Below are 20,591 nucleotides of genomic sequence, written 5' to 3' on the forward strand. Positions count from 1 at the left end.
TGGATGATCAAGTTACCTTTAACAGTGCTAAACTGATTACATACTAAACGCTCGATTAATACACGTACAGAAAGTTTTAGTTTACAACATAGACTTATGCCGACGCATACTTTTTGCATCTTATAAAATTCTAACATGAACTTATGGCCCAGATATCCCTTCAATGACGAACGAAAAATGTTTCACTACAACAACACCGCCCACCACCACCGACAACAACAACATCAAGAACAACAACAGGGCAGGTCAAACTAAGAACCACATCGTAGATGTTCATCATACGATGTGGCTAAAATGATGGTAAAAAATACAATATCAATTATATCAGAAGTAAAATGAGACTAGAAGTACTGAGCTAAATTGTCAATGTGGTTGGGGGGAATTTGTCTTGTGGTTGGGGGAGATTATGTCTCATACGGCAGGGGATTATGACCTTTTTCCCTCTGATGGCGGAATTATGACCACGGAGTAACCTTAAATTCTCGTTTAGCCAAAAGCGTAATCTGGTCTGCTGTTGTTGAAGACGCTGGAGTCGGGACACGGAACTGTATTGTAGAAGGAGTAGAGACTAGGCCTCTAGGGCCTAGACATAAGCGTACTAGTGCTCTGCGCACAATTTTCGCGCATACCGAGCCTATGTAAACAATCTCTGACGTCATGTGTCTTAAAGAAGGCGTCGTTTTCTTCTTTCCCGGCTTAATTATTTGAATATTTTCCATATTATAGTTAATATAAATAGAAATAATAGTAAAAATAAAAATTTAAATAAACTTTGCCAACGCTTGAGAAACTCCCGTCACCCGGACTCGATACACAAAAGACCGAGGCTTAACCCTCCTGAACGTTTGTAGCTCGCGGCCAACTTTATTGTTTACATGGGCTCGCCTAGGTTTGGAGGGTGGGTCAAAATTCATACCCCCTTTTTATGGACAAATAAGGTCTAGCTTTTTTTAATATAGGGGAAGCTACGAGTCTCTACTCCTTCTACAATACAGCTCCGTGGTCGGGACGCCACCCTTATCCCTGCCATTATTTACTCCCTGTCTTGAACTCTTGATTCATAGCCCACTCGATACACGCTTGGAAGAGGGAGTTACTTCCCTCTTCCAAGATCCACGCTCCCGGACGCTGCGCTGCTCGCGGTATAGCGCGAGCAGCTTGCGTCGTTACGCGCGTGATCGAGTGGGCTATGCTTGATTAGAGCACGCCGCTGGTTTGTTTGAGTAGTTTCTCCTTTGTGTTTTCTTAACCGTTTTTTAGTCTTGTAAAGAAAGGTTTAACATTCTTGGTAAATAGAATTTGCTGTGATACTCTGTTACGCTTATTACCTCCTGTTTATGAAATTATTCTTTTTTTCCAAATAATTTTTTTTTTGGGATTTTCAGTGTTTGTTACGAAACAACCAGAAATACCAGATATCGTTTAATAATCCGGTTATATTCACTATATGGCGGGTGTACCAAAGGTAACCACTCTTGTGAAAAAACTTGTAGACAGTGACATGCTGGGTACCAAAAAAACCATGGATGGTCTAGGAAATCTAACCACTCCACCAAAAATTTCTGTGCCCGCTGAATCTCAAGGACCCATTAAAAAAATGGGTACCTAAAATGGCAATAAAGTCCTGGATGGTAAAGAAAAATTAACCACTCCAGTCCAAAAAATTGGACCCAGTGACAAGCTGGGTACCAAAAAAACCATGGATGGTCTAGGAAATCTAACCACTCCACCAAAATTTCTGTGCCCTCTGAATCTCAAGGACCCATTAAAAAAATGGGTACCTCAAATGGCAATAAAGTCCTGGATGGTAAAGAAAAATTAACCACTCCAGTCCAAAAGATTGGTCCCAGTGACAAGCTGGGTACCAAAAAAACAATAGATGGTCTAGAAAGTCTATCCACAAAACCCAAAATGAAAAATAGGAGAGATATTATCTGGAAAGTTAGTAGAACCCCATACGCCCATGTAGGGAAATCTGTCGATGATGAAGAGTCATCCATCGTGATACACCTTAGATATAAACTAAAACCAATGCATTTTCAAATACCACTGGACTTCGCAAGGAACAATATTCCAGAGATGGATGACTTCTTTAAACGGCTCTTTGAAAAGTGGTTAGATGATCTTGACGTCAACCTCTTTTTAAACGCTTATGGGAATGCAATTTATAACTCATTGAATCCTAAATTTACACCACCTCCAGATCCAAACCACATAATGTATTCTATCGCTGGAGTTGACCCAAAGGTTGCTATGATGATGGCTTTTATTTTTTCCGAAATGAAAGAACAATTTCATGCAAGCACTAATGTGCTGTTAGATGGTAATCATTTCAAACTCTTTGTGAACCATAAAACATTGATTTCAATTTTTGAAATGTATGTACAAAATCATGAGATGTACGCTTCCGATGAAGATTACTTTAACATGGAGGTTCATAAGAATAAATTGCTAGAAGAAATGCACAAAAATGCTGTTACAGTGCGGCGGGAAACTCATTCTAAAAACTTTTCTTCGGTTAATTTAGTCACATCTGATGTGAGGTTGAATTCCTGCCAAAAAAAGACAGGGACCAAAATTACAAATTATTTCCCAAAGATTAAAAGTTTACCAAAGGTTTCTGCCAGCAAATGCACAGATTCTGAAGAGGAACAAAGTGATCTTGGTAAAATCGAGGTTTCGCAAAAACAAGTACATCAATGCCAAAGCATAAAACCTGTTGAATCTGTTTGTGAAGGTGATAGAGTAAAACACGCTAGCATAGACAAAGAGCTTAATGAAATGGAAGCTTTGGATGAACCATCAGTGCCAAAGCAAAGCGTTGTAAATAAGGTGATGGTTTTGAAAAAAAGAAATGCTTCGATCAATAACCTTGGTCCTTATAAAAAAACATTTTTCTGGTAAACTGCTGAGTGAGGATGTAAAAACAATTCTAGAGTCTACTCTAAATGAAGAATTAGAGAACCACGTTTACACAACTTCGTTGCCAGAAAACGTTGAACCAAAAGGAGGAGACATTTTTATCTTTAGGGTTCAAAAGGACAAAGTAAATGAAGTATTACGGTCAGATAGGATTTTATGGAAAAAGGTTTCAAAACCTAAAGGAAACCAAGATGGTATTAAAAAAGGGTATTATTATCTCAGGCCTGGCAAAGATCATAAGTATGATGGAAGGTTCAAGAAAATAACTTATGAGCTAATCAATCATGTTAAAAATGTATTGGCAATCGCTGTAGAATACTATGGAGACGAGAAATTAGTTACACGAAAAAAACCGAAAAGGACAGTCACTGAAAACATTTTGGTCCCTCAATCAACAACAAGAAAGACTGAGTTGCCGGAGAATGATACTGATGTCGTAGTAAAGGAAAAAACAATCCAGAAAATACAAAGTGAAGTAAATGAAAGTACTGAAATTTTTTCAACAGGGAAAGCATGCCCAAGTGTTGTTTCTAGCAACTGTCTAGGAAATGTATTTGGCTTAGCTTTGGGACCTCTAAAAGACTATATTAAAGAGGTTACCTATTTTGAAGGACAGCTGATGGTAATTTTTGGTTTTCCCGAGAGTCTTGTAAAAGCAAAAACATTGCTTAGAAGTGCAAGTTCTTCTATTACAACTCCATTATTGCTAAGTACAATGTGTGAGATGGAAGATTTCCTTATTTCTGCTGTTTCTATGAGAAACCCAGAATTGCCAATTAACCCACTGTTCCCAGTGTTGTTTCTGATGCATGAAAGGTCATGTGTCGAGGCTGACAAACATTTTTTAGAACATTTTGTTGTACCTTTAATGGGTCTCAAAACATTTTTAAAAAAAGTTACAATATTTCACACTAGAGACGGCTTATCTGACTCAATCACAGCCATCTGTAAAGGTATGAAAACAGAGCAGAGCAAGGACAATGACTTTCAATATTATGATTTTAGTGGAAAATTTAAAAATGATTTGCAAACTTCGGTAAAAAAGCTTAGAATTGATGGAATAATCCTGAGCTGCATAATGACTCAAATACAAGTAATGATTTCTTTTAATGCAGGATATGAGAAATTAGGGCAGGCTAAAATGTCTTTTTATCGGCCAGATTATGACAGTTTCCCAACTGATGATATAGTTGAATTCCTTATTTCCGGAAATATCCAAAAGTATTTAAAACTGCTAAAAACCTAAATGACAGTGCTAACGCTGATGATATGGCCTTATTATGTATTGAAAATGATAGAGTTAGCTACGAGGGGACTAGCAAATGCTATTTGGTACGTAATCCCATAGGGGACAAAGTCTATTTAGTGAACTTGGAACAAGATTATTGCACGTGCAACCACGCACAGAGTTGCTATCACGTGAAAGCAGCTGAGCGTTACCGAAATAAGAAAGAGGAAAAATTTATCCAAATTGAAAAAAATATTCATTACCACCTGAATGAATTAAAATGAAATAGGAAGCATAAACCTACAGATGATAAAAGCTATGCTCCTTTTTTGTAAAAAGAAGGAAACCAAACACTACATCAACCCCTAATAAAACTTCCGATATTCAACATATTTCCTTGAGGGAAAGTGTAGATGATCTGAGTATCAACAGTGAAGATAACAACATGAATCAAGTAAATGAAAGTTCTCATTATTTAAATACTAAAAATATAAAATATACTTTAAACAAAGACTGCGAAGAGGGAAGAATATGTTGTTGTGAAAAAAGTATCGATCTTCAATTGTTTGAATGTGAATCAATATGTCAGAATAACTTCAGAAATTCTTTTTTAGAAACGCTTTTGCCTACAAAATACATCGACAGTGGTTGCTTGGCCAAATCGATGTTTGTTTTATTGAAATTCCTACGTAGGGAAGATGATTACATTGTTCTAACATCCATTATTTACCAATATATGTTTTTACCCGAAAGTGAAAAAGGAAAGGATGTGGTTTTTAATTTTATTAAAGAACAGAATGGAGGTCAATTTCGCAAACGTAATATCGCCATTTTGTTGCCAAGATCTCCCGGACGTAACGACCATTGGATGTTAGGGTTAATTAAATGTAACTCGCTGTCAATTTTTGATTCTATACCACTAACAACAAGTGATACGAAAGGTACCGATACTACAACACTAGAAAAGCACTTTGAGATTATGAAAGAAATTGGTAAGGAATACTTTACAATTGAACACAGTTTTCCAAAATTTTACATTCATGAGAAGCTACCACTTCAAAACAATAGCTGGGATTGTGGTCTATATGTACTCGTATATTTTTATTATATTTTAAAAGAAGAACCCATAGAAAATTGGCAGCCGCTTGAAAGCGATAAGGGCCGTAGATGGATTTATCACATGGTTCAAAACTATAACCAGTGCACTACAAAATTACCAGAAAATGTAATGTAAATTATTAATTGAACCTTATATCCACTATTATAAAAAGGATTTAAAAAAATAGGTTATGTCAATCATTGAAAATTGTGTATGGTTGGTATTTTTCAAAGCAACAAAATTAAATACCACTCGTATTTCATTTTAAAGCGACTGCATAGCCTACCATCGTGGGAAATCTTTACACTGAAAATGAGAAACCAGTTAAACGTAGTGTTGGCGGCTGAAATTGAAAGTAACCCTACCGAGCATATCACCCCAGGAACGGAATGTTGATGGGTCAACAAAGCTGGCCTTTCCTTCCTAGGAATTTGTACAATCATGTACAAAAAAGTGGTACAGTAAAGATAGATATGAATTCACCTTTGCCAGGAAATGTTGACAAATGGTATCGGAAAGACCAGAGGACCACTTTTCGAATAAGATATTTTAGCACCTTTTTTCACTCAGCCACATGAAACGCCTTGAGCCTTATTTTTATTCTTATTTTTTGTTTCACGTTAACATTTGTTTGTTAAATATGTTAGTTTTTAATTGTTTTTTGGTTTAAATGCTTTTTTATCTACATCACAATGTTGTAACTCTATTAATATTATTATTGTCATATATTTTTTGGTCGGTCTTTAAAGTAAGCGTTACACAATATTGTTTGTGGCTGAGGCTTGAAATTATTAACTCAATACTCAGGTCAAAGAGGTCATTATACTAAGATACTTGAGTTAAGAAAGGTGAAGGCGAGTAGTGTTTTTAAAGTTAACGCTTAAATAATTTAAGTTTAAAATTTCTGTCTATTGGTTAAGGTTAGGTTAAAATAAGTTTCCTAATATAATTTTTTAATTATTGTGTGAATTTTTAACAATTCTGTGAAATCGACGAATGATCCCTTTTGATTATTTGGTGATACTTTCGAGAGTTTCTCATACTTTCTGGAGACTATAATTGCGCCAAAGTAATTGAAAATGAAATAAACACTGTCATACGAGCATAATCTCGTAATATTTCACTTGGAAGCCATGTTTTTCGAAATTCATCTAATGAGACTTCATAATATTAAACCAACTGAATGAATTGAAAGACGTTAACAGCCATAGAAGAAAAATACAAGGAAAAAAACCAAGAAAGTGTGTCTAGTGCAATACGCGTATGAACCTTTAAAAAATAAACAAGCTGAATAATATACATCAAGACAGCGCAAAGTGCAACTACAACGTGAGGCGGATGATTTTCGAGGGAATCGGAATACAACAGTAATTATTTGATGAAATGTTTTGATGGCACAATATCACCCTGGTAGTAATGCATCGTTTGTAGACGCGCATCCCTTCTGAACAATACATACAACGCGCACAACAAGTTACTTGATGAAACCAGGCTCCGGCTTCCCACATCTTAACATAACATAAATCCGTCTGAAATTCCACGAGAACAGAGGTACGAAAATTGAAATTGAACAATTACAGCTACAGAACTGGCAAAATCAAAGTTTTAACTGATTATTGAATATACTCGTAATTGTTACAAAATTGTGCATTCATTCATAAGGTTCATTAAGTATATTCAAAACTGAGCGGATTAGTTGGAGTCTCGCCGTTTATTTATAATTTATTGCTTATAAATAATAGAATGAAAAGGAAATTTTTCCTGTGTTGCTGTATGACAGTGTTTAATTCTATTTCAGATGCAGGGGAAAATTATTTATTTTAAGATTTAAGATGTAGAATTATTTTTCCCATTTTGATCGTATTAATTATATTTAATTAAATGAAATGTTATTGTATTACATTTGTTCAAAATTAAACCAATTTTTAAATCATTTTTTTGTATTTTTTAAAATTTCCAATGGGTAAAAAATCCAAAGGATATGCATGGGTTTTCTGGGGAAAAAATGATAGATTACGATTAGAATTAATTATTAATTAATTTTAGTAATAGTTTCCTACCATTTCTAAGGGACCTTTTTCGCATTTTCTGACACATGAAATTAGCAGTTCTATACCAAAATGGTAAATTATTAGTGTTCTTATAGTAAAAAGAATATTATGACAATTTTTTACCTTCGAGAAATATTCAAGTATCATTTAAGATTGGAAAAGGAAAAACAAAACAACTAATGAATCATTTTCTAACTTAACTCTGTTGTCTTCTTTATAATTGTTTCATTTTCTTCTAAGCAGACGACGAATGTTATATTACCTTTGACCTTTTACAATTTTTAGTCGATTAGCTAATTATAGGCGAGTTTGTAAAAAGTGATATGCAATTTTGTAAAATTTGATATGCAAACTATGATGCAACCTAGATTATGGTTTGCAAAGTTTTTTGAGGGGTTCGACGATTGGGTGATATGCAAATTTGTAAATAAAGTTTGCAAAACTTTTCTAAGCAAATTAGGGTCTCCCTTTCTTAAACCCCTCCCCTGAAAACCCCGTCACATTTCTTTAACCCCCCCCCCCGCCCCAACGAACTATGATTTGTCTTAATTTACCAATTCATTTTTATTAATTTAAAGAGTTTCTTCTTGAGGCATGATATGGGTTCCACTCAGAAATGTTTACCTCGACTTGAACTTTAATGTCTGGATATGCTTTTTTATAACCTTTCAAAATATTTCCATAAAGGTTAGTTAAAGAGGCACACTTCATAGTTTTCGACATTCTCACTTGAAAACCTTAGGCTAATCGAGCTTGGGATTGAGATTTTAAAAAATGTGCGAAAGAAGCAAAACCATTTAAATCGAATGGAGGATCCGATTGATTCTCGCTAATGCTAGTGGCGTAAAAACAGTGACATTTGAGAGTTTAAGCTGACACTACATTTAGCAGTCCTTATGGGTACGTCTAAGCTAGTTCTGCAGTGAACGGGTCTCTTTATTTTAAATGCGCCATTTAAATTGGCTACACGTACTAGTTAGTAGGAGATCATTGCTTACAGTTTCTACTATTTAAGCGATGGTGGAACAAAAAGTTTGTTAAATTATTGTAAAGGTCGTTCTCATGGTGGACTTTGAAACGTGATATTTTTTTGTTCTATAACCAAAGGGTCAATCGACCTCTTACTGCCTTCGTAATAAAATTAATTTTAAATGTGACGTCACGCATCGAAGGACCCCTCCCTCCCCCCTCGTCACGGACCGTTACAAACTTACAAACCCCCCTCCCCCATAAGAGTGTGACGTAGTTTATGAACGGTGCCATAGGAGTATTGGTCACTGGCCCAAGACCCTGCAGAAAATGAAAGCAAAGGTAGAAAAAGAATCTAAAGTGCGCTACAACGCCGCAGTGGTCAATCTATACAGGAATGGAGATGATAGTGTTGGATGGCACTCCGATAATGAACGTGGGGTTCGTTCAACTATTGCTTCATTATCTTTCGGCGCGGAAAGAAAGTTTTTAATTCGCCCCTCAGGTACAACTCGTGCTACCATTTCGGTTAGCTTAACCAATGGATCCTTTTTTTAATGAAACGGGTTAATTGCCAAAAGGATTGGCAGCACTCTGTGCCTCGAGATTCAACCCCCAAGTTAAAAGAAAGGATTAATATTACCTTTCGATATATGGGGGAAATACCTAGCACTTATGCAAAAGCAAATTCTCCATTCCTCGAAAGGTAATATTATAGCACCATCCACTCAATTTCCAACCCACCACCTCTTGCTTTCTTTGCCTTAGCTTTCTCTTTTCGCAGGGTAGGCAAAATTCAGGAGAAATCATTTTGGAATAAAAAGAAATATGTAAAATAAAATTCGATATAGGTACTAATATGAATAAAAACAAATATGTGAAAAATTTTCACGAGAAATTATCAATGAAATTCTTATATAAACTCGCACGAAATTAATTTATCAACGAAATTCTCACTAAAAAAATCGTGACTGAAAAAAGCGACGCTCTGCAACTATTTAATGGAATTAAAAACGGAACGGTCTACTTAATTGTTGAATTTAAACCAAAGTTTTATTGTTATTACTATAGTTTTATTATTGTGAACTCTTTATCTGAATCAATTACTTCGCAAAAGAGTTGGCCAACCTACCAAAGGTTTTCCTTTTCAAAATATTCTAAAAGGCAATATTTCACTATCGTAGTAAAATTATCTTATAGATCATTCCATTACATACAGAGAAATCAACGCACCACGGCAGGGCCCCCAGGCCACCATCGGAGGTGATTTCAATCGCGCCAAGACTCAGTCAACACAAGACGGAGCCCAAAAACCAACGCGAGATCAGAGAGAATTCTCTCTGGCGAGATGGAATGAATGGAACGTTTTGAAACTTCTCACCATTATAGCTGAGTCGGTGCTGTACCATGCAAGGGGGTCGGTCAAGTGGTATCTTTCTGTTTTTATCCCTATAAAACCATTTAACAAAAAATATCCCACTAAAATTAAAATCTTCAACTGCCGTTGAGACCATATGAAAAGGTTAATTAGTCTTTAAGTCAGGTACGTAATTTCTAATTAACATATACCAGATCAAATCTTTAACGGCCGTTGAGACCATATGAAAGAGTACGTAATTTCTAATTAACATCCTAGAGATAGGGTACACTTGCAGATAAAAATTAAGATCTTCCATGATTGAGAAGACCATACAAAATGGTTAATTAAGGGCTCTACCGGAGTTTTGCGGGGTCTATATGCTTACTCGTGCAAACGGCAGACCACCTTTTACCTCTACCAAATATACAGTGCCAGTGGAGCCCTTTTAGGCTTTAATATATGATAGGTTTCGGATTTTATGCAATGACTGGACGTTATTTTATCAATGGATGGCTCATTGTTTATAAATTGTTAAAGAAAAGCCTTCCAACTGTGTTTATTTTCTCTAAACTAAATGCTCTAAAGAAGGCAACAGGGTGTAATGAGTCAAACCAAATTTTTCTAAATTAAATAAAACCCTTGTGATTGTTATCTGCCCATATTCTAATATTATTCAAAAATTCGTTATAGTTAAATTGTACTAAAATTTAGATTTATTAGAAACATTTCAACCATCTATCGGTGAAAATGCTAAACTAGAATTGGTGTTGAAAAGAAATTATTTTGTAATGTGGTGATGTACACCACCGTTCTCTCATTACGAGAACTTAAAAATCGAAAATGGAATGATCGTTTAAAAAATATAGTTTTTTCACGAAAAAAGAGAATAGGATGCCATATGTTATGAACTTTCAGTTACCGCGAATGTATAAAGCAAAGACGCAAAAACAAGCTACTTATCTAGGATATAAGTTTTTTAACATATTACCACTAAAATTAAAAATTGAAGATAACTCTCAAAGATTTAAAATTTCCTTAAACAAATGGATAATCGAACAATACCGCGAGCTAGAGAATTATTTAAATTTAAACTAAAACAAGCAAATAAAAGAAAAATGTCTATGTATTGGAAAAAAAAAATAATCATAAGAACTAACATGATCTGTATAGATCTACGCAAATTAAATTAAATTAAATTTTGTCTCGTGTCCCCCACTACGCACACGCATTTCGCATATGTAGTGGGGAAGAAAGTGCAATACATATCTTTGTAAAATAGGATGTTATATTCAGTGCATTAAAGTATATATATAATAATAATAAAAAAAAACAGATGCCGTAGACTAGCGCATAAACAGATTCCATAGATTTGCGCACAAATATATTACGTAGACTCGTGCACAAATAGATTCCACAGACTTGTACACAAACAGAAGGCACACGGTTTTGCACAATCCGATGTTATAGACTTGTGCACAAACAGATGTCATATGCTTGTGTAAAAAACTGATTTCATAGACTTCCTCAAAAAGAGATGTCATCGACATTTGCACAAGATATTCCGTAGACTTGTGCATATAAAGATTCTTCAGACTTGTGCACAAACATATTTTGTAGACCTGTACACACAGATACCATAGACTTGTGCAAAAATAGATGTCAAATATTTGTGCAAAAACACATACCCTAGACTTTTGCACAAACTGATGCCATAGACTTGTGCACAATCATATGTCCTAGACCGGTGTACAAAACATTCTATAGATTTGTGCACAAACATGAGTCATATACCTGTACACAAAACTTTTCCACGGACTTCTGCACAAAAACATTCCATATACCTGTACACAAAAATAATCCATGGACCTCTGCACAAAAACATTCCATATCCCTATGCTCAAAAATGTTCCTTACCCATTTGCACAAAAATATCACGTTCACCTGTGCACAAAACTATCACGTACACCTGTGCACAAAAATATTCGGTATCCATTTTCACAAAAATATTCCGTACACCTGTGCACAAAAATATTCCAAATCCATTTTCACCATAATTTTCCATACACCTTTACACAAAAATATTCCGTACACCTGTGCACAAAAATATTCCGTACACCTGTGCACAAAAATATTCCGTACAATTGTGCATAAAAATATTCCGTACACCAATGCATAAAAATATTTCGTACACCAATGCATAAAAATATTTCGTACACTTGTGCACAAATAGAATCACAGGCTTGTGCACAAAGAAATGTCGGAGACTCGCGCAAAAAGAGATGTTATAGACATGTGCACATCAGATTCCATAGAGTTATGCACAAACATTTTCAATGCCCCTATGCTCAAACAGATTTCAAACCCTTATGCTCAAAAAGATTCCATACCCATTTGCACAAAAATGATACGTAGACCCGTGCTCAAAAATATTCCGTAGACCTTTGCTCAGACAGATGTCACTCGCGTGTGCACAAACAGATGTCATAGACTTGTGCACAAAGAGATGTTATAGACTTGTTCACACAAGGTGTTATAGACTTTTTCACAAGCAGGTGTTATAGAATTGATCACAAGCAGGTGTTATAGAATTGATCACAAACAGGTGTTATAGACTTGTTCACAAACAGATGATTTAGACTTGTGCACAAACAGATGCTTTAGACTTGTGCACAAACAGATGCTTTAGACTTGTGCACAAACAGATGTTTTAGTCTTGTGCACAAACAGATGTTTTAGTCTTGTGTACAAACAGATGTTTTAGTCTTGTGTACAAACAGATGTTTTAGACTTGTGCACAAACAGATGTTTTAGGCTTGTGTACAAACAGATGTTTTAGACTTGAGCATAAACAAATGTTATTGACTTGCGCAAAAAGAGATGTCATAGAAATGAGCAAATCAGATTCCATAGACAGAAGTCGTAGACCTGTGCAAATAAAGATTTTTCACTTGGACAAATAAAGATTTTTCAGACTTGTGTGTGAACATAATGATTCTTCAGACTTGTGTGCACAAAAAGATTCTTCAGACTTATGTGCACATAAAGATTCTTCAGACTTGTGTGCACATAAAGATTCTTCAGACTTGTGTGCACATATTGATTCTTCAGACTTGTGTGCAACTAAAGATTCTTCAGACTGTGTGCACATAATGATTCTTCAGACTTGTGTGCACATAAAGATTCATCAGACTTGTGTGCACATAAAGATTCTTCAGACTTGTGTGCACATAAAGATTCTTCAAACTTGTGCAAATAAAGATTCTTCAAACTTGTGCACATAAATATACCATAGACCCATGAACAAAAAATTCCATAGACCTGTGCACAGAAGATTCCATACTCCTATACTCAAAAGGATTCCATGCAGATTTGCACAAAAACATTCCGTAGACCTGTGTAAAACAATATTCCATAGGCCTGTGTAAAACAATATTCCAGAGGCCTGTGTAAAACAATATTCCATAGGCCTGTGCACGAAATGATTGCATAGGCCTCTGCACAAAGAGATTTTATACTCCTTTGCACAAAAATATTCTGTAGGTCTGCGCTTAAACAGATTCCGTATACTTGTACACAAACAGATGTTATAGTTTAGACTCGTGTAAAAATTTAATTACCTATAATTGGTAATTATCTTTAATTGCTTATTTTGTTTAATTATCTTTAATTGCTTATTTTGTTTAATTATCTTTAATTGCTTATTTTGTTTAATTATCTTTAATTGCTTATTTTGTTTAATTATCTTTAATTGCTTATTTTGTTTAATTATCTTTAATTGCTTATTTTGTTTAATTATCTTTAATTGCTTATTTTGTTTAATTATCTTTAATTGCTTATTTTGTTTAATTAAGTTTAATCCGTACTTCGCAACTAAATTAGTTGGACGCGCAATAGTTATAATGACAATTAAGCTAGCTAATTGCCCTACCAATTTGATTATCCGCAGTAAAACGACGTAAGTCCTAGAATGACTTTCTTTATTACTTAACCCAAGCAAAAAAGTCTTAAGTTCCACAGTTTAAAGGTAAACCACGTAATTCGGAGCAGGTACTTAAAACTATTAAAAACAATACTTAAACTTTGTTTTTCTTAATGAAACAAAAATTGGCGCCCACTTTAAAAATGGGGCTTTCATTTAAGACCGTTTTCAAATCTATCAAACGTATAGTTATTTTTGTAAGGGTAGTTACAAAATGGGTAAGTTTGGAAAATTTCCCATGTTATTTCTATGGAGATTCTCTAGTTTTTCGCCAAAATCTGTGATTAATTTTATGGAAATGAAAACCACCCTTAGCAACTTTATGCTTTATAAAATAAACTATTAGGTGGATCATCTTGAAATTTTTACCACATACTAAGGGCCCGGATTTTAGTTCAGTAGAAAAATTTCGAAACAATAAACTTAATACGAAAAAAGTTAAAACCAATCCAAAAACCTTCCTTATACATTAAAGCCGTCATCAGGCCTTATCTAAGGGAGCTACCGCTCCCTTAGAATAGGTTCACGATGTGAATCTGTGTATTCTGGTCCACGTTTGAGGGAGTGGGTTCGAATCCTCCTTCGAACGCGATATGTGTTATGAAAATAACTGGAGGAGATGTAAATTTAACCGTCAATATTACACAAAACCACGTCAGGATGGCCGAGCGAACTAAGGCTCCAGACTCAAGGGGCTTAGCTTCCTTCGTTCGCGATTAGAATCTGTGTATTCTGGTCCTCGTATGAGGAGGTGGGTTCGAATCCCACTTCGAACGCGATATGTTTTATGAAAATAACTGGATGAGATGTAATTTTAAAACGTTCAAATTACACAAAACCACGTCAGGATGGCCGTGCGGTCTAAGGTGCCAGACTAAAGGGGCTTATCTTCCCTCGTTCACGATGAGAATCTGTGTATTCTGGTCCTCGTATAAGGGCGTGGGTTCGGATCACACTTCTGACACGATATGTGTTATGAAAATAACTGGAGGAGATGTAAATTTAACCGTCAATATTGCACAAACCCACGTCAGGATGGCCGAGCGAACTAAGGCTCCAGACTCAAGGGGCTTAGCTTCCTTCGTTCACGATTAGAATCTGTGTATTCTGGTCCTCGTATGAGGACGTGGGCTCGAATCCCACTTCGAACTCGATATGTTTTATGAAAATAACTGGATGAGATGTAATTTTAAAACGTCCAAATTACACAAAACCACGTCAGGATGGCCGAGCGGTCTAAGGCGCCAGACTCAAGGGGATTAGCTTCCTTCGATCACGATGTGAATCTGTGTATTCTGGTCCTCGTACTAGGGCATGGGTTCGAATCCCACTTCTGACACGATATGTTTTATGAAAATAACTAGATGAGATGTAATTTTAAAACGTCCAAATTACACAAAACAACTTCAGGATGGCCGTGCGATCTAAGGCGCCAGACTCAACGGGCTAAGCTTCCTTCGTTCACGATGTGAATCTGTGTATTCTGGTCCTCGTATGAGGACGTGGGTTCGAATCCCACTTCGAACTCGATATGTTTTATGAAAATAACTGGATGAGATGTAATTTTAAAACGTCCAAATTACACAAAACCGCGTCAGGATGGCCGAGCGGTCTAAGGCGCCAGACTCAAGGGGCTTAGCATCCTTCGTTCACGATGTGAATCTGTGTATTCTGGTCCTCGTACTAGGGCGTGGGTTCCAATCCCACTTCTGACACGATATGTTTTATGAAAATAACTAGATGAGATGTAATTTTAAAACGTCCAAATTACACAAAACAACTTCAGGATGGCCGTGCGGTCTACGGCGCCAGACTCAAGGGGCTTAGCTTCCTTCGTTCACGATGTGAATCTGTGTATTCTGGTCCTCGTACTAGGGCGTGGGTTCGAATCCCACTTCGGACACGATATGTTTTATGATAATAACTAGATGATATGTAATTTTAAAACGTCCAAATTACACAAAACCACGTCAGGATGGCCAAGCGGTCTAAGGCGCCAGACTCATGGGTTCATAGTTCAATAGGTTCACGATGTGAATCTGTGTATTCTGGTCTTCGTATGAGGGCGTGGGTTCGAATCCCACTTCGAACGCGATATGTTTTATGAAAACAACTGGATGAGATGTAATTTAAAACGTTCAAATTACACAAAACCATGTCAGGATGGCCGTGCGGTCTAAGGCGCCAGACTCAAGGGGCTTTGCTTCCATTGTTCACGATGTGAATCTGTGTATTCTGGTCCTCGTGTGAGGGCGTGGGTTCGAATCCCACTTCTGACACGATATGTTTTATGAAAATAACTGGATGAGATGTAATTTTAAAACGTCCAAATTACACAAAACCACGTCAGGATGGCCGATTGGTCTAAGGCGCCAGACTCAAGGGGCTTAGCTTCTTTCGTTCAAGATGTGAATCTGTGTATTCTGGTCTTCGTATGAGGGCGTGGGTTCGAATCCCACTTCTGACACGATATGTTTTATGAAAATAACTGGATGAGATGTAATTTTAAAACGTTCAAATTACACAAAACCACGTCAGGATGGCCGATTGGTCTAAGGCGCCAGACTCAAGGGGCTTAGCTTCTTTCGTTCAAGATGTGAATCTGTGTATTCTGGTCTTCGTATGAGGGCGTGGGTTCGAATCCCACTTCTGACACGATATGTTTTATGAAAATAACTAGATGAGATGTAATTTTAAAACGTCCAAATTACACAAAACCACGTCAGGATGGCCAAGCGGTCTAAGGCGCCAGACTCATTAGTTCATAGTTCCATAGGTTCACGATGTGAATCTGTGTATTCTGGTCCACGTTTGAGGGAGTGGGTTCGAATCCTCCTTTGAACACGATATGTTTTATGAAAATAACTGGATGAGATGTAATTTTAAAACGTCCAAATTACACAAAACCACGTCAGGATGGCCGAGCGGTCTAAGGCGCCAGACTCAAGGGGTTTAGCTTCCTTCGTTCACGATGTGAATCTGTGTATTCTGGTCCTCGTACTAATGCGTGGGTTCGAATCCCAGTTCTGACACGATATGTTTTATGAAAATAACTAGATGAGATGTAATTTTAAAACGTCCAAATTACACAAAACAACTTCAGGATGGCCGTGCGGTCTAAGGCGCCAGACTCAAGGGGCTTAGCTTCCTTCGTTCACGATTTGAATCTGTGTATTCTGGTCCTCGTACTAGGGCGTGGGTTCTAATCCCACTTCGGAGACGATATGTTTTATAAAAAAACTGGATGAGATGTAATTTTAAAACGTCCAAATTACACAAAACCACGTCAGGATGGCCGAGTGGTCTAAGGCGCCAGACTCATGGGTTCATAGTTCAATAGGTTCACGATGTGAATCTGTGTATTCTGGTCTTCGTATGAGGGCGTGGGTTCGAATCCCACTTCGAACGCGATATGTTTTATGAAAATAACTGGATGAGATGTAATTGAAAACGTTCAAATTACACAAAACCACGTCAGGATGGCCGTGCGGTCTAAGGCGCCAGACTCAAGGGGCTTTGTTTCCATTGTTCACGATGTGAATCTGTGTATTCTGGTCCTCGTGTGAGGGCGTGGGTTCGAATCCCACTTCGGACACGATATGTTTTATGAAAATAACTGGATGAGATGTAATTTTAAAACGTCCAAATTACACAAAACCACGTCAGGATGGCCGATTGGTCTAAGGCGCCAGACTCAAGGGGCTTAGCTTCTTTCGTTCAAGATGTGAATCTGTGTATTTTGGTCTTCGTATGAGGGCGTGGGTTCGAATCCCACTTCTGACACGATATGTTTTATGAAAATAACTGGATGAGATGTAATTTTAAAACGTTCAAATTACGCAAAACCACGTCAGGATGGCCGTGCGGTCTAAGGCGCCAGACTCAAGAGGCTTAGCTTCCTTCGTTCACGATGTGAATCTGTGTATTCTGGTCCTCGTACTAGGGCGTGGGTTCGAATCCAACTTCTGACACGATATGTTTTATGAAAATAACTAGATGAGATGTAATTTTAAAACGTCCAAATTACACAAAACCACGTCAGGATGGCCAAGCGGTCTAAGGCGCCAGACTCATGGGTTCATAGTTCCATAGGTTCACGATGTGAATCTGTGTATTCTGGTCCACGTTTGAGGGAGTGGGTTCGAATCCTCCTTCGAACACGATATGTTTTATGAAAATAACTGGATGAGATGTAATTTTAAAACGTTCAAATTACACAAAACCACGTCAGGATGGCCGTGCGGTCTAAGGTGCCAGACTAAAGGGGCTTAGCTTCCTTCGTTCACGATGTGAATCTGTGTATTCTGGTCCTCGTATGAGGGCGTGGGTTCGAATCCCACTTCTGACACGATATGTTTTATGAAAAAAACTGGATGAGATGTAATTTTAAAACGTCCAAATTACATAAAACCACTTCAGGATGGCCAAGCGGTCTAAGGCGCCAGACTCATGGGTTCATAGTTCCATAGGTTCACGATGTGAATCTGTGTATTCTTGTCTTCGTATGAGTGCGTGGGTTCGAATCCCACTTCGAACGCGATATGTTTATGAAAATAACTGGATGAGATGTAATTTAAAACGTTCAAATTACACAAAACCACGTCAGGATGGGCGTGCGGTCTAAGGCGCCAGAGTCAAGGGGCTTAGCTTCCTTCGTTCACGATGTGAATCTTTGTATTCTGGTCTTCGTATGAGGGCGTGGGTTCGAATCCCACTTCGAACGCGATATGTGTTATGAAAATAACTGGAGGAGATGTAAATTTAACCGTCAATATTACACAAAACCACGTCAGGATGGCCGAGCGAACTAAGGCTCCAGACTCAAGGGGCTTAGCTTCCTTCGTTCACGATTAGAATCTGTGTATTCTGGTCCTCGTATGAGGACGTGGGTTCGAATCCCACTTCGAACGCGATATGTTTTATGAAAATAACTGGATGAGATGTAATTTTAAAACGTTCAAATTACACAAAACCACGTCAGGATGGCCGTGCGGTCTAAGGTGCCAGACTAAAGGGGCTTATCTTCCCTCGTTCACGATGAGAATCTGTGTATTCTGGTCCTCGTATAAGGGCGTGGGTTCGAATCACACTTCTGACACGATATGTGTTATGAAAATAACTGGAGGAGATGTAAATTTAACCGTCAATATTGCACAAACCCACGTCAGGATGGCCGAGCGAACTAAGGCTCCAGACTCAAGGGGCTTAGCTTCCTTCGTTCACGATTAGAATCTGTGTATTCTGGTCCTCGTATGAGGACGTGGGTTCGAATCCCACTTCGAACTCGATATGTTTTATGAAAATAACTGGATGAGATGTAATTTTAAAACGTCCAAATTACACAAAACCACGTCAGAATGGCCGAGCGGTCTAAGGCGCCAGACTCAAGGGGATTAGCTTCCTTCGATCACGATGTGAATCTGTGTATTCTGGTCCTCGTACTAGGGCATGGGTTCGAATCCCACTTCTGACACGATATGTTTTATGAAAATAACTAGATGAGATGTAATTTTAAAACGTCCAAATTACACAAAACAACTTCAGGATGGCCGTGCGGTCTAAGGCGCGAGACTCAACGGCTAAGCTTCCTTCGTTCACGATGTGAATGTGTGTATTCTGGTCCTCGTATGAAGACGTGGGTTCGAATCCCACTTCGAACGCGATATGTTTTATGAAAATAACTGGATGAGATGTAATTGAAAACGTTCAAATTACACAAAACCACGTCAGGATGGCCGTGCGGTCTAAGGCGCCAGACTCAAGGGGCTTTGTTTCCATTGTTCACGATGTGAATCTGTGTATTCTGGTCCTCGTGTGAGGGCGTGGGTTCGAATCCCACTTCGGACACGATATGTTTTATGAAAATAACTGGATGAGATGTAATTTTAAAACGTCCAAATTACACAAAACCACGTCAGGATGGCCGATTGGTCTAAGGCGCCAGACTCAAGGGGCTTAGCTTCTTTCGTTCAAGATGTGAATCTGTGTATTTTGGTCTTCGTATGAGGGCGTGGGTTCGAATCCCACTTCTGACACGATATGTTTTATGAAAATAACTGGATGAGATGTAATTTTAAAACGTTCAAATTACGCAAAACCACGTCAGGATGGCCGTGCGGTCTAAGGCGCCAGACTCAAGAGGCTTAGCTTCCTTCGTTCACGATGTGAATCTGTGTATTCTGGTCCTCGTACTAGGGCGTGGGTTCGAATCCAACTTCTGACACGATATGTTTTATGAAAATAACTAGATGAGATGTAATTTTAAAACGTCCAAATTACACAAAACCACGTCAGGATGGCCAAGCGGTCTAAGGCGCCAGACTCATGGGTTCATAGTTCCATAGGTTCACGATGTGAATCTGTGTATTCTGGTCCACGTTTGAGGGAGTGGGTTCGAAACCTCCTTCGAACACGATATGTTTTATGAAAATAACTGGATGAGATGTAATTTTAAAACGTTCAAATTACACAAAACCACGTCAGGATGGCCGTGCGGTCTAAGGTGCCAGACTAAAGGGGCTTAGCTTCCTTCGTTCACGATGTGAATCTGTGTATTCTGGTCCTCGTATGAGGGCGTGGGTTCGAATCCCACTTCTGACACGATATGTTTTATGAAAAAAACTGGATGAGATGTAATTTTAAAACGTCCAAATTACATAAAACCACGTCAGGATGGCCAAGCGGTCTAAGGCGCCAGACTCATGGGTTCATAGTTCCATAGGTTCACGATGTGAATCTGTGTATTCTTGTCTTCGTATGAGTGCGTGGGTTCGAATCCCACTTCGAACGCGATATGTTTATGAAAATAACTGGATGAGATGTAATTTGAAACGTTCAAATTACACAAAACCACGTCAGGATGGCCGTGCGGTCTAAGGCGCCAGAGTCAAGGGGCTTAGCTTCCTTCGTTCACGATGTGAATCTTTGTATTCTGGTCTTCGTATGAGGGCGTGGGTTCGAATCCCACTTCGAACGCGATATGT

General features: G+C 37.8%; 2 non-coding genes across 2 annotated transcripts; both read left to right on the forward strand.

The window, feature by feature from the left end:
* Positions 1-17,834: 17,834 nt before the first annotated feature.
* Positions 17,835-17,956, forward strand: TRNAF-AAA (transfer RNA phenylalanine (anticodon AAA)). Its single transcript has 2 exons — positions 17,835-17,872; positions 17,911-17,956. It is a non-coding gene; the product is annotated as a tRNA-Phe (tRNA).
* A 2,130-nt stretch (positions 17,957-20,086) lies between these two features.
* Positions 20,087-20,208, forward strand: TRNAF-AAA (transfer RNA phenylalanine (anticodon AAA)). Its single transcript has 2 exons — positions 20,087-20,124; positions 20,163-20,208. It is a non-coding gene; the product is annotated as a tRNA-Phe (tRNA).
* Positions 20,209-20,591: the final 383 nt, after the last annotated feature.

This window comes from Phalangium opilio, unplaced genomic scaffold (genome assembly GCF_054372755.1).
Source record: "Phalangium opilio isolate 3A_F unplaced genomic scaffold, DU_Popi_V2 ptg000061l_1, whole genome shotgun sequence".
Lineage (NCBI taxonomy): Eukaryota > Metazoa > Arthropoda > Arachnida > Opiliones > Phalangiidae > Phalangium > Phalangium opilio.